The following is a 14,249-nucleotide window of genomic DNA, read 5'->3' on the forward strand; positions in this document are numbered from 1 at the left end:
CTTTAGGTTAAAATAATTAGTCTTTGACGATTTTTAAATCACTCTTTGTCGTCTCCGTTCGTTCCGCGCCTATACCGTGGGTCTCCCACCCTCCTCAATTTTCAAGCCACCAGCCACCAATGGTGCTCACCCCCTTCTTACATCTTTGAGGTGGCCAGGCTCCAATGAGAATCACCCTCTTGGGCTGACTGAGGATGTATGTGATGCCTCTCCTCTTTGATCCTTACAGAACCAGGATGTAATACGGAGAAAAGGAAAGGGTGGAATCACTGTGTTCTCTGGCCTCTGCCAGCCTTCCGGTCTGGTTTGGAGTAACATGGGGATTACTGACAGTCACATTCCAACTCTGTGTGCTGTTGTCACTCACAGAGGCATTCTCACAACATTACCACATACTGCATCACTGCTGAATGCCTATCAGGAAGCAATTGACTCAAAGGAAGAGGTTGGACTCCTTCATTGGCCCTCCAGTCACGACACCTTGTTTTCCTCCATATTTTTTTGTGTGTGTCTGTAACAGTGTCTGTAACAGTGTAACCAAACCCAGTGCTTAAAGACAGTGTTATTCACGCTTCTGTTTAGAGTTTACAAGGTTTCTATTAAGGTTTCGTATTTCTTGTAAGCCGCCGCTGATTGGACACAAAGCCCCAAATAACAACATTCAACTGAAGGCTAATAAGTGAAAAACTGGCCTTGTTTGAAATTAATAGGCAATGGAGTTTGTGGACAAAGAACTGCATGAAAGCAGAATTAATACTTCACACCCAACCAATACATCACTGTGCTGTGAGACCCATTATTGGCCATCTATCTGGTTTGGGCATTCACTAAAGCTGCATGTTTCCAATTATATCTCAGCCACCACAGCACCTCACAAGCACCCAGCCCAGGTATTATGATATTTCCAACAGCCAAAGACCAAATTGAGTAGATCATTGAGTCACTGTTTACTCCTATATCAAGGAGAAGTAATGCACTATTTTGGTAATATATATATATATATAATATTGACCATTTTCAATGGACTTTGCTCAAGAGAATCATAGGTCAAAGTGTCCAGACATTGACTTCCCTTGGAGCGATCCTTCCGATGGGGGATTACTGGTATGACAGCTGTAACACTCTGAAAGATGGGAATCATTAACCACTTTAAATAAGATGTCAGATCCTTGAGGTCAGGACAGCATCAATAAGACTGCAGACCACGAGCACCGGAACCTGTACGTGACTTTTACTGGGACAGGCAGATCATATCGAATAGATAGATGTGGGCCAGAATCCTATTTATTAGAGTACATTCCACATCAATGAAAAAACTGTCTGGAAACTGTGGAAACACTCCCCTCATAGACAAAGGATCGGTCTGAATGTGTATGTGTGTTGAGTGCGTGAGAGTGTGTGACCATGGGTGTGTGTGTGTATACACTGATTTGTATGTGACTGCAGTATGTGCATGTGAGAGGCCTGACCACGCCCCCTCTCCTCTCTGGGGGACGTGGTGTGAAAACTCCAGGGTGTCTCTTCTCCCCCTCCCAGCATCTGGCTCTCTGAAGTGTCTGTGAACACATGAAGTCATTAGTTCCACCTCCGGCTGGACCCCTGCCTGCCTGATCCACACTGATGTGATCTCACAAAGGCCAGAGCGGCAGGGCGAGCCCTCCCTGGAGACGCATAACCACACGGGCACCAGAACAAATAGCTCAGTGCTTACTCATGTCTCTGGACCTCTTTATGGCAGGTGATTTCTACCCTTTTCAGAGAACGCCGAACTTCAAAGTACCGCCAGTCACCCCATTCCTTCTCTCGCCTTTCTCTCTCTTCCCTCCTCACGGCACCACGTAGCTGATTCCTACTCATAACCGAGTAGTGAGATATAAAAACAATAACAGCAGGAATCATTGAGCTATGTGTTAGTATGGCCACTTTGAAGCTGAGGGGGGTCTTCAGCATTGGACCACAAGGTGAATTGGGACATCTGGAGGATACTGTATAGTATTGGTCTTAGATATACTACCAGTCTTATTCATATGAGAGACATATAGCATATTCCTTTGTAAATGCAAACAAAAGTCAATCAGTTTTGAACCATTTGATCAGTTGATCAAGGCGTTTTGAGGAAAACTGTGATAATTAAGCTGTCATTCTTGTCAGCCTTGGAACATGGAGCCAGGAGTTGATCAGTGACCTGATACTATTGAAGTAGAATAAAGGCTGAGAGATGACTGTACTGATACAGATATCCCTTTGAATAGTCAGCTCCCATTCAGTTCAAGTAAATCAACATCTAGCTGCCTATATGATAGGCTGTCAGAGGTGGGTGGTAGATAAACCTGCTGTACAGATGTGAGCCACTCTATCGTTAGCAGTAAAGAACAAATGACCTCACCCCTCTTAGGTCAGACCTGTCTTTAACTATTCGTCACAGGACAAATCCAACATTCTAAGCACATACTAAATACAAGTTAGATGACTGTCGGTTGATCCTGTCCGATATACCACGTACTGTATCTATTAAAGTGTTTATTTTTTTAAATAATATGCAATAAATAAATTACTGGCACCTAATTTGTCCTTAACACTATTTGTTGATTTGTAGCAAATGCATACATATAATTGGAGGCTGCTGTTGTCGTTACTATACCCTAAGCTTTGCATGTCTTAATGTAATCTGGCACTTTCTGGATCAAAGTTAAAATAGCAATTTGCTTGATGTGCTTGATTTGGTACGAATGCCTTTAATTTCATATTCATTTAATTTCCTTCAGCCTGAGATCATGGAACAGAGTGAGCCAGCGTATAGGATGTTGGCCATCTTTTGAAGTGTTGAAAGGGGGGAAAGGAGGAGATGGAGAGCGGGAAATGGATGGCAGAGAAGAGATGCGTGAGGCATTGGAGGTTATCCACCAGCTGAGGAAACACAGAGGCTGGCTGAGAGAGGTTGTTTGTGGTGAACACAAGCTCTGCAGCCAATACAAATGTTTTGGTAGAAAGCGCTTGAAACAACTTCCCATCAGCACAGGAAGAGAGATCCCTCTTCAGTGATAGGAAACACTCGTACTTACACACACAGACAGACATAACTGACATAACTCATGTCATCTTCTTGGCTTGGTAGGGTATGATTCATTTGGACCAGAAATAATCTGCACCATATGAAAATAGCTCAATACTCAAGAATTGCACTATGGAGCAACTTTTTGTGCACATTCCTCCAGTAACTTCCCCACTATGTCTGAACAATCCCCTAGATCACAGGTTAATAATCCCCATTGCTCCTGGGGGACAACAGGAGCTCCTGTGGTGCTATTGGATAGTGTTTAATAGGCTCCCTGCTGTGACCTACTGCCTCAGCCTCTCCTCCCTCTTCCCAGTCAAACAGGGGAGCACGCTTCCTTCACTCTGCCGTGAAATCAGGGACACTGTCCCCTCGCTGAGCCAGCACACAGCACACAGCTTGCTGCGGCCATGCCAACAACTGCCTTACGCTGAGTTACTATTTGCCACTGGCACCCACAGAAAGATAAGCCAAGCAGCCACTGTTGTATCTCTTTTCCTCTTAAACTTTTAAGGGTGCAAATTTATTCCGATTTTACTATTCATATATTAAACTTCTTAATCTATCCCTGAAAACTGAAAATTACTCAATGGCTAAACCAGTCACACAATTCATAACTTAGCAATTCTTTACTTTAAATGAATGGGCATTAAAAAAGTATTGAAAATGAATGTATTGTCGTCACTTGATTAGTGAAATGCCTGTGTCTTACAATGGTCCAAACCCTGCACCCTATGACACCTAGCAGATGTTCTGGCAGTGGTAGGGAGGGCATTGAAACCTCCAACAGACACACTGGACATGCTGTGTCTTACAATGGTCCAAACCCTGCACCCTATGACACCTAGCAGATGTTCTGGCAGTGGTAGGGAGGGCATTGAAACCTCCAACAGACACACTGGACATGCTGTGTCTTACAATGGTCCAAACCTTGCACCCTATGACACCTAGCAGATGTTCTGGCAGTGGTAGGGAGGGCATTGAAACCTCCAACAGACACACTGGACATGCTGTGTCTTACAATGGTCCAAACCTTGCACCCTATGACACCTAGCAGATGCTCTGGCAGTTGTAGGGAGAGGGCATTGAAACCTCCAACAGATACACTGGACATGCTCTGTCTCCCAGAATGATAGATGGACTCCCTTTTCCCTGTCCATCTCTTTTCCAACAACGTTTTTGCTTCCTCCATAACCTCTGACCTCAGCCGCTGTGATGGAGACCCTGGTCCATTCACTATCTGGGCCACAGCCCTCCCAGTGCCCCTGGCTACTACTGAAGGCCCCATCCACTGAGCCTAACCTGCCAATAATGGATGCAGCCAAGAAGAGGAGTGAGAGGAGGTGAGAGCCTGGTGGTGCACACATCTGCTATCCTCAATGGCTGCCATTCAACTGGGGGAAAGTTTTAAAATCCTCATCCATCAGACCTGTCTATGACTGATGAGGATAAAGGTATGATTCAATCTCCAACCAGTAAAACATCATCCTGTCCGATCATAGCTTATAGGTTGAGGAAAAACAAAAGAGATTGTTCTCAATGACAGAGTAACAGTTGGACAAGGAGCAAGAGAAAAAGCCGAAGGACGAGCCCAAATCTGTTCTGTTGAAACTCCACACAATGGAGGAAGAAAGAGACGGTGGACCTGTGGATGACATCACTAGTGCATGCTCTGTTGCCAGACAATCAGTATGTGAGAGATTTCTGCCAAAGCTTGGCAAGAGGGATATGTTACACACAAGCCTTCTTCATTGCTCTGCCAAACCTTGTCGAAAGCACATAGTTGGAGAAGATGGATAAATGTGAAACCGAAACGAGACTCCCAGTACAGTACTCTTGCCTCTACAATCACTCAGCCCTTTCTCTGTTTAATCATGAAAAATGTCTCTGTCTTGCTGACAGGGACCCAGAGTTTATCATGTAGATCCTGTATTTCCCTCCTAAGAGACCACAGAGAGTTGTGCTGTTACAGTACAGTAGTATATCATCATGCTGCCAGTAGAGGTGCTGAGGGACTGCAGCATCCCACCACTGAGACTGACCCACAACCCGACACTGTTCCGCCACCCCACACTTTTCTAAATATGTACACGAGTGCCGTGGAGAGGGGAGCGGGCCCGGAGGAGATTGGGCCGCCGCTCACCGCTCCACCCGCAGGTCATAACTCCATTGTCAGACAGGCAGGCTGAAGCTGGAACGTTTAGGCACTGTGAGTCAGGTGATTTATGGATCGATATAACCTCTGGAGTTTAAAAATAACGAGAGCAAATCTCACAGAGAATGAAGTACTTCTGAACTGATATAACCACTTTGGAGAGTTTATCCACTGTAGAGTTGAGTTATGTGAGACAGATAGTGATGTTTTTAAATGGCTTCAAGCTTACATTACAATGAAATGGTGGTGTGGAATCAGAATAGCACAGTTGACTTACTCTTGGACTCAGTTAGACACAGAGGAAGTTAATAAAAGCCAGATAACAGAATAATTGGACCTTACAGTTAACAGCTCTGTTGCTCACCAGTTCAGCCAAACCAATTTCCTTAGATACTTCAGTGTTTCAGTTTATCTCTCCAGTACCTCCAGTCCAGCATCACTCATTCCTACCAAGACCACCTTCCCACCCTAAAGGCAGGACCTGCAGGACATGGGGACTGAGTGTTACTCACGTTGTGGCAGGTCCCAGGGTCAGGGTCCGGCTGTGTGAAGACCTTCTCCTGCCAAGCATTTATTTTAAAAGACATATCCTGTTCTTCCCCGTGTCCTGCTCTCCAGGGGCCCAGCCTCCCCTCCATATTTCTCCAGGCCAAATACAGCTAAACCTACAGCCTGAGCCCAGAGGTCTTATTTCATCAACAGAGCTTCTAAATGCTTCTCTAAAAGCTACTGTTGTAAAAGTTGTCTGGTGTTCATAGACTAGGTAGACAATTAAATTGTGTAAATCCAAAAAATGATTTAATGATGACCAACCTAAGTATTCCAGAGTATAATGGTCTACTTGTAGGATGACATATAGTTTTGGAAACTAGTTTTAAACCTCTGTCCCTACTAGTGCAACACACAGATGTATTTGGATTGTGTTTTGTTCACCCTGCAGCTTTTTATAACGACATTCTCTATTCTCAGTAACAGCCTGTTCATCGTCTATGGTAAATTCCTAGTATTCATGGAACAGCCTGTTTTCTTTCCTTATGTAAAAAAAAAGAAAGAAGGAAAACATGAAGCAATGTTGAAATGATCCTCTTTCTACGAAAGGTAAGAGAAGTGCAAACAACAGTAAAGTGAACAATGCCAGATGCTGTTATCACAGCCTAGTCATACCAGGATTACACATTTTATTTTTGGTATCCTGAGGAATGTATCCTTTTTGGAATCCTGAGGAATGTAATATGAAAGAATAGGCCTAAAAGACTAAAGAAATACAGAGCACTGTTGTTCTACTCATCACTCAAATAGCACACTGTGGTAGGTGGTGTTTACCTGTTATGTTAAAACTTACGGAAAAGCCCTGTTCCATTTTCATTGGCAAAGTCTAGATCGGCAGAAAAACACTACTCATATCATTACTGTAACACATAGGGAAGAAAGGTCCTATTTATTGTCATAGAAGCTAATTACTCTGTCGGTCAGCAGGGAGCTGATGACATCTTAAATCCTTTCAGCATGCTCTACCACACCAGGCTGCTGTCATGTCCTGAATGATGCTCTACCACACCAGGCTGCTGTCATGTCCTGAATGATGCTCTACCACACCAGGCTGCTGTCATGTCCTGAATGATGCTCTACCACACCAGGCTGCTGTCATGTCCTGAATGATGCTCTACCACACCAGGCTGCTGTCATGTCCTGAATGATGCTCTACCACACCAGGCTGCTGTCATGTCCTGAATGATGCTCTACCACACCAGGCTGCTGTCATGTCCTGAATGATGCTCTACCACACCAGGCTGCTGTCATGTCCTGAATGATGCTGCTACCACACCAGGCTGCTGTCATGTCCTGAATGATGCTCTACCACACCAGGCTGCTGTCATGTCCTGAATGATGCTCTACCACACCAGGCTGCTGTCATGTCCTGAATGATGCTCTACCACAGCAGGCTGCTGTCATGTCCTGAATGATGCTCTACCACACCAGGCTGCTGTCATGTCCTGAATGATGCTCTACCACACCAGGCTGCTGTCATGTCCTGAATGATGCTCTACCACACCAGGCTGCTGTCATGTCCTGAATGATGCTCTACCACACCAGGCTGCTGTCATGTCCTGAATGATGCTCTACCACACCAGGCTGCTGTCATGTCCTGAATGATGCTCTACCACACCAGGCTGCTGTCATGTCCTGAATGATGCTCTACCACAGCAGGCTGCTGTCATGTCCTGAATGATGCTCTACCACACCAGGCTGCTGTCATGTCCTGAATGATGCTCTACCACACCAGGCTGCTGTCATGTCCTGAATGATGCTCTACCACACCAGGCTGCTGTCATGTCCTGAATGATGCTCTACCACACCAGGCTGCTGTCATGTCCTGAATGATGCTCTACCACACCAGGCTGCTGTCATGTCCTGAATGATGCTCTACCACACCAGGCTGCTGTCATGTCCTGAATGATGCTCTACCACACCAGGCTGCTGTCATGTCCTGAATGATGCTCTACCACAGCAGGCTGCTGTCATGTCCTGAATGATGCTCTACCACACCAGGCTGCTGTCATGTCCTGAATGATGCTCTACCACACCAGGCTGCTGTCATGTCCTGAATGATGCTCTACCACAGCAGGCTGCTGTCATGTCCTGAATGATGCTCTACCACACCAGGCTGCTGTCATGTCCTGAATGATGCTCTACCACACCAGGCTGCTGTCATGTCCTGAATGATGCTCTACCACACCAGGCTGCTGTCATGTCCTGAATGATGCTCTACCACACCAGGCTGCTGTCATGTCCTGAATGATGCTCTACCACAGCAGGCTGCTGTCATGTCCTGAATGATGCTCTACCACAGCAGGCTGCTGTCATGTCCTGAATGATGCTCTACCACACCAGGCTGCTGTCATGTCCTGAATGATGCTCTACCACACCAGGCTGCTGTCATGTCCTGAATGATGCTCTACCACAGCAGGCTGCTGTCATGTCCTGAATGATGCTCTACCACAGCAGGCTGCTGTCATGTCCTGAATGATGCTCTACCACACCAGGCTGCTGTCATGTCCTGAATGATGCTCTACCACAGCAGGCTGCTGTCATGTCCTGAATGATGCTCTACCACAGCAGGCTGCTGTCATGTCCTGAATGATGCTCTACCACACCAGGCTGCTGTCATGTCCTGAATGATGCTCTACCACACCAGGCTGCTGTCATGTCCTGAATGATGCTCTACCACACCAGGCTGCTGTCATGTCCTGAATGATGCTCTACCACACCAGGCTGCTGTCATGTCCTGAATGATGCTCTACCACAGCAGGCTGCTGTCATGTCCTGAATGATGCTCTACCACAGCAGGCTGCTGTCATGTCCTGAATGATGCTCTACCACAGCAGGCTGCTGTCATGTCCTGAATGATGCTCTACCACAGCAGGCTGCTGTCATGTCCTGAATGATGCTCTACCACACCAGGCTGCTGTCATGGCTGCTGTCATGTCCTGAATGATGCTCTACCACACCAGGCTGCTGTCATGTCCTGAATGATGCTCTACCACACCAGGCTGCTGTCATGTCCTGAATGATGCTCTACCACAGCAGGCTGCTGTCATGTCCTGAATGATGCTCTACCACAGCAGGCTGCTGTCATGTCCTGAATGATGCTCTACCACACCAGGCTGCTGTCATGTCCTGAATGATGCTCTACCACACCAGGCTGCTGTCATGTCCTGAATGATGCTCTATGCTGTCATGTCCTGAATGATGCTCTACCACAGCAGGCTGCTGTCATGTCCTGAATGATGCTCTACCACAGCAGGCTGCTGTCATGTCCTGAATGATGCTCTACCACAGCAGGCTGCTGTCATGTCCTGAATGATGCTCTACCACAGCAGGCTGCTGTCATGTCCTGAATGATGCTCTACCACAGCAGGCTGCTGTCATGTCCTGAATGATGCTCTACCACACCAGGCTGCTGTCATGTCCTGAATGATGCTCTACCACAGCAGGCTGCTGTCATGTCCTGAATGATGCTCTACCACAGCAGGCTGCTGTCATGTCCTGAATGATGCTCTACCACAGCAGGCTGCTGTCATGTCCTGAATGATGCTCTACCACAGCAGGCTGCTGTCATGTCCTGAATGATGCTCTACCACAGCAGGCTGCTGTCATGTCCTGAATGATGCTCTACCACACCAGGCTGCTGTCATGTCCTGAATGATGCTCTACCACAGCAGGCTGCTGTCATGTCCTGAATGATGCTCTACCACAGCAGGCTGCTGTCATGTCCTGAATGATGCTCTACCACACCAGGCTGCTGTCATGTCCTGAATGATGCTCTACCACAGCAGGCTGCTGTCATGTCCTGAATGATGCTCTACCACACCAGGCTGCTGTCATGTCCTGAATGATGCTCTACCACACCAGGCTGCTGTCATGTCCTGAATGATGCTCTACCACACCAGGCTGCTGTCATGTCCTGAATGATGCTCTACACAGCAGGCTGATGTCATGTCCTGAATGATGCTCTACCACAGCAGGCTGCTGTCATGGAATGATGCTGCTGTCATGGAATGATGCTCTACCACAGCAGGCTGCTGTCATGTCCTGAATGATGCTCTACCACAGCAGGCTGCTGTCATGTCCTGAATGATGCTCTACCACAGCAGGCTGCTGTCATGTCCTGAATGATGCTCTACCACAGCAGGCTGCTGTCATGTCCTGAATGATGCTCTACCACACCAGGCTGCTGTCATGTCCTGAATGATGCTCTACCACTCCAGGCTGCTGTCATGTCCTGAATGATGCTCTACCACAGCAGGCTGCTGTCGTGTCCTGAATGATGCTCTACTACTCCAGGCTGCTGTCTTGTCCTAAATGATGCTCTACCACTCCAGGCTGCTGTCGTGTCCTGAATGATGCTCTACCACTCCAGGCTGCTGTCGTTTGCTCTAAATGATGCTCTACTTTTCCAGGATGCTGTCACCACTGCTGTCATGTCCTAAATGATGCTCTACCACACCAGGCTGCTGTCGTGTCCTGAATGATGCTCTACCACTCCAGGCTGCTGTCGTTTCCTAAATGATGCTCTACCACTCCAGGCTGCTGTCATGTCCTAAATGATGCCCTGCTGTCACTAATGATGCTCCAGTCTGCTGTCATGTCCTAAATGATGCTGTCATGTCTGAATGATGCTCCAGTCTGCTGTCATGTCCTGAATGATGCTCTACCACTCCAGGCTGCTGTCATGTCCTGAATGATGCTCTACTACTCCAGGCTGCTGTCGTGTCCTGAATGATGCTCTACCACTCCAGGCTGCTGTCGTTTCCTGAATGATGCTCTACCACTCCAGGCTGCTGTCGTTTCCTGAATGATGCTCTACCACTCCAGTCTGCTGTCATGTCCTAAATGATGCTCTACTACTCCAGGCTGCTGTCTTGTCCTGAATGATGCTCTACTACTCCAGGCTGCTGTCATGTCCTAAATGATGCTCTACCACTCCAGGCTGCTGTCGTGTCCTGAATATTGCTCTACTACTCCAGGTCTACTACTCCAGTGTCATGTCCAAAATGATGCTCTACTACTCCAGGTTGCTGTCATGTCCAAAATGATGCTCTACTACTCCAGGTTGCTGTCATGTCCTAAATGATGCTCTACTACTCCAGGCTGTTGTCGTTTCCTAAATGATGCTCTACCACACCAGGCTGCTGTCGTGTCCCGAAGGATGCTCTACTTTTCCAGGCTGCTGTTGTGTCCTGAATGATGCTCTACCACTCCAGGCTGCTGTCATGTCCTAAATGATGTTCTACTACTCCAGGTTGCTGTCATGTCCTAAATGATGCTCTACTACTCCAGGCTCCTGTCTTGTCCTAAATGATGCTCTACTACTCCAGGTTGCTGTCATGTCCTAAATGATGCTCTACTACTCCAGGTTGCTGTCATGTCCTAAATGATGCTCTACTACTCCAGGTTGCTGTCATGTCCTAAATGATGCTCTACTACTCCAGGCTGCTGTCATGTCCTAAATGATGCTCTACTACTCCAGGCTGCTGTCATGTCCTAAATGATGCTCTACCACTCCAGGCTGCAGTCAATGATGCTCTACCACAGAGGCTGCTGTCATGATGATGCTCTACCACAGCAGGCTGCTGTCATGTCCTGAATGATGCTCTACCTCTCCAGGCTGCTGTCATGTCCTGAATGATGGTCTACCACTCCAGGCTGCTGTCATGTCCTGAATGATGCTCTACCACACCAGGCTGCTGTCGTGTCCTGAATGATGCTCTACCACTCCAGGCTGCTGTCGTTTCCTAAATGATGCTCTACCACTCCAGGCTGCTGTCATGTCCTAAATGATGCCCTACTACTCCAGTCTGCTGTCATGTCCTGAATGATGCTCTACCACTCCAGGCTGCTGTCATGTCCTAAATGATGGTCTACCACTCCAGGCTGCTGTCATGTCCTGAATGATGCTCTACTACTCCAGGCTGCTGTCGTGTCCTGAATGATGCTCTACCACTCCAGGCTGCTGTCGTTTCCTGAATGATGCTCTACCACTCCAGGCTGCTGTCATGTCCTAAATGATGCTCTACTACTCCAGGCTGCTGTCTTGTCCTGAATGATGCTCTACTACTCCAGGCTGCTGTCATGTCCTAAATGATGCTCTACCACTCCAGGCTGCTGTCATGTCCTGAATGATGCTCTACTACTCCAGGTTGCTGTCATGTCCTAAATGATGCTCTACTACTCCAGGTTGCTGTCATGTCCAAAATGATGCTCTACTACTCCAGGTTGCTGTCATGTCCTAAATGATGCTCTACTACTCCAGGCTGTTGTCGTTTCCTAAATGATGCTCTACCACACCAGGCTGCTGTCGTGTCCCGAAGGATGCTCTACTTTTCCAGGCTGCTGTTGTGTCCTGAATGATGCTCTACTACTCCAGGTTGCTGTCATGTCCAAAATGATGCTCTACTACTCCAGGTTGCTGTCATGTCCTAAATGATGCTCTACTACTCCAGGCTGCTGTCATGTCCAAAATGATGCTCTACTTCTCCAGGCTCCTGTCTTGTCCTAAATGATGCTCTACCACTCCAGGCTGCAGTCAAGTCCTGAATGATGCTCTACCACAGCAGGCTGCTGTCATGTCCTGAATGATGCTCTACCTCTCCAGGCTGCTGTCATGTCCTGAATGATGGTCTACCACTCCAGGCTGCTGTCATGTCCTGAATGATGCTCTACCACACCAGGCTGCTGTCGTGTCCTGAATGATGCTCTACCTGTCACAATGATGCCAGGCTGCTGTCATGTCCTGAATGATGCTCTACCACAGCAGGCTGCTGTCATGTCCTGAATGATGCTCTACCACAGCAGGCTGCTGTCATGTCCTGAATGATGCTCTACCACAGCAGGCTGCTGTCATGTCCTGAATGATGCTCTACCACAGCAGGCTGCTGTCATGTCCTGAATGATGCTCTACCACAGCAGGCTGCTGTCATGTCCTGAATGATGCCTCTACCACAGCAGGCTGCTGTCATGTCCTGAATGATGCTCTACCACACCAGGCTGCTGTCAGGCTGCTGTCATGTCCTGAATGATGCTCTACCACAGCAGGCTGCTGTCGTGTCCTGAATGATGCTCTACTACTCCAGGCTGCTGTCTTGTCCTAAATGATGCTCTACCACTCCAGGCTGCTGTCGTGTCCTGAATGATGCTCTACCACTCCAGGCTGCTGTCGTTTCCTAAATGATGCTCTACTTTTCCAGGCTGCTGTCATGTCCTAAATGATGCTCTACCACACCAGGCTGCTGTCGTGTCCTGAATGATGCTCTACCACTCCAGGCTGCTGTCGTTTCCTAAATGATGCTCTACCACTCCAGGCTGCTGTCATGTCCTAAATGATGCCCTACTACTCCAGTCTGCTGTCATGTCCTAAATGATGCTCGACTACTCCAGTCTGCTGTCATGTCCTGAATGATGCTCTACCACTCCAGGCTGCTGTCATGTCCTGAATGATGCTCTACTACTCCAGGCTGCTGTCGTGTCCTGAATGATGCCCTACCACTCCAGGCTGCTGTCGTTTCCTGAATGATGCTCTACCACTCCAGGCTGCTGTCGTTTCCTGAATGATGCTCTACCACTCCAGTCTGCTGTCATGTCCTAAATGATGCTCTACTACTCCAGGCTGCTGTCTTGTCCTGAATGATGCTCTACTACTCCAGGCTGCTGTCATGTCCTAAATGATGCTCTACCACTCCAGGCTGCTGTCGTGTCCTGAATGATGCTCTACTACTCCAGGTTGCTGTCATGTCCAAAATGATGCTCTACTACTCCAGGTTGCTGTCGTGTCCTAAATGATGCTCTGCTACTCTAGGTTGCTGTCATGTCCTAAATGATGCTCTACTACTCCAGGCTGTTGTCGTTTCCTAAATGATGCTCTACCACACCAGGCTGCTGTCGTGTCCCGAAGGATGCTCTACTTCTCCAGGCTGCTGTTGTGTCCTGAATGATGCTCTACCACTCCAGGCTGCTGTCATGTCCTAAATGATGTTCTACTACTCCAGGTTGCTGTCATGTCCTAAATGATGCTCTACTACTCCAGGCTGCTGTCTTGTCCTAAATGATGCTCTACTACTACAGGTTGCTGTCATGTCCTAAATGATGCTCTACTACTCCAGGTTGCTGTCATGTCCTAAATGATGCTCTACTACTCCAGGTTGCTGTCATGTCCTAAATGATGCTCTACTACTCCAGGCTGCTGTCATGTCCAAAATGATGCTCTACGTCTCCAGGCTCCTGTCTTGTCCTAAATGATGCTCTACCACTCCAGGCTGCAGTCAAGTCCTGAATGATGCTCTACCACAGCAGGCTGCTGTCATGTCCTGAATGATGCTCTACCTCTCCAGGCTGCTGTCATGTCCTAAATGATGCTCTACCACACCAGGCTGCTGTCGTGTCCTGAATGATGCTCTACCACTCCAGGCTGCTGTCGTTTCTTGAATGATGCTTTACCACTCCAGGCTGCTGTCATGTCCTAAATGATGGTCTACCACTCCA

General features: G+C 47.7%; 1 pseudogene; it reads left to right on the forward strand.

Moving 5' to 3' along the window:
• The first annotated feature begins 2,859 nt into the window (after positions 1-2,859).
• The window catches only part of LOC118384188 (cilia- and flagella-associated protein 52-like), a 43,280-nt pseudogene continuing 31,890 nt past the window's right edge, over positions 2,860-14,249 (forward strand).

This window comes from Oncorhynchus keta, chromosome 5, assembly GCF_023373465.1.
Source record: "Oncorhynchus keta strain PuntledgeMale-10-30-2019 chromosome 5, Oket_V2, whole genome shotgun sequence".
NCBI lineage: Eukaryota > Metazoa > Chordata > Actinopteri > Salmoniformes > Salmonidae > Oncorhynchus > Oncorhynchus keta.